The sequence below is a fragment of the Sinocyclocheilus rhinocerous genome, unplaced genomic scaffold (genome assembly GCF_001515625.1).
Source record: "Sinocyclocheilus rhinocerous isolate Xijiao unplaced genomic scaffold, SAMN03320098_v1.1 scaffold1401, whole genome shotgun sequence".
Lineage (NCBI taxonomy): Eukaryota > Metazoa > Chordata > Actinopteri > Cypriniformes > Cyprinidae > Sinocyclocheilus > Sinocyclocheilus rhinocerous.
Window position 1 is genome coordinate 36,236 of NW_015637536.1, and position 1,193 is coordinate 37,428.

The 1,193-nt window shown below is 39.8% G+C and overlaps 1 protein-coding gene across 1 annotated transcript in view; it reads left to right on the forward strand.

Annotated features, from left to right (window-relative positions):
• The window catches only part of LOC107748952 (FA complementation group A), a 53,115-nt gene that overhangs the window by 547 nt on the left and 51,375 nt on the right, over positions 1–1,193 (forward strand). The window lies entirely within an intron of this gene.

The following is a 1,193-nucleotide window of genomic DNA, read 5'->3' on the forward strand; positions in this document are numbered from 1 at the left end:
CCGGCTGTCTGTCAATCTGTGTTAAAAAACAAAAAAAAATCACTCTGCTCAAATCTGCTCTTGACTAAATAACTTTTTCATATTTAATATGGATTAATATATAAATATAATCTATATCTATGACTTTATACATCATAGTATTTTGTTCCTGAATAGTAGCAGCTACTGTTAGTTTTAGGCTAGCCAACCTGAAAAAGTTAAAGCACAGTTTGTTTCATTTGTATCCTTGTGCTATTGCTAGTAACTTGTTCATTTATACTGTTTAATTGCCTTTATGTAACATTATTTATTAAAATGCAAGGTTACTTGAGTCAGAAACAATGAAAACAATAACTTTTTCTGGAGGCGTTTGCGCGGCTTCATGTGCGCGCGTGCTTTGGATGTGACCGTGAGTGCCCAGAAAACTAGTTTGGAGCATGCAAGTACCGAATAGTTTAAAAGTGATGATGCAACACTGACCCGATTAGGCACGTGACAGTCCTGTCAGCTGAGCGAAAGTCTTGTGTGCAGCGTGCAGCAGCTCTCTTAGTGCAGACGAGATGCGCTGATGTGAGGCAATTTTGAGAGAGTGAGAGCGAGAAGACGCGGTACAGCTGAACCACTCATGCTGTTTTCAAATGACTGACTTAATCTGATATTCTGTGTCAATTTTTTAACTCCTCTAACCTACATTGTATATTAAATAAATGTTTGCGGGAATTTTGTGCGAAACCTGCGGGAATGAGTAAAACCAAAATGCGCAATCCCGAGACGGGACAAAGTCCCTGTAAGATATTGGGGTATTCTATAGTCTTTGGACGTGAGAGAGCGCTCAAAACTCTATATTAATATAATATAGAATCATCCTCTGTAAAGAAGTGAGGTGTGAACATGTGATTTCTAAATGTGCGCTCTTTTGGGCTGAAGGCTTAATGGAACTGTTTAAAGTAGCCATGTGATCACAAATTAATCGGCGATTCGGCGCAGACGTGATTTAATACGTGTGTCCTTTTTCTATGTGAAAAAAATCATAAATTCCAGTTTATGCTGTTTGATTATGACTTCGAAGGTCGTAGTTGGAAGTTGTTAGCCACGGCTGGCCCGTGTGCGCAGTTGAAATGCGGCTAATAATTTCTGACTGGCACATAACTGAACAAATCAAACAAATGTAAACGGGTTAAGGCGGGGCCCCTGGGCTGCAGCCCATTCAAGCC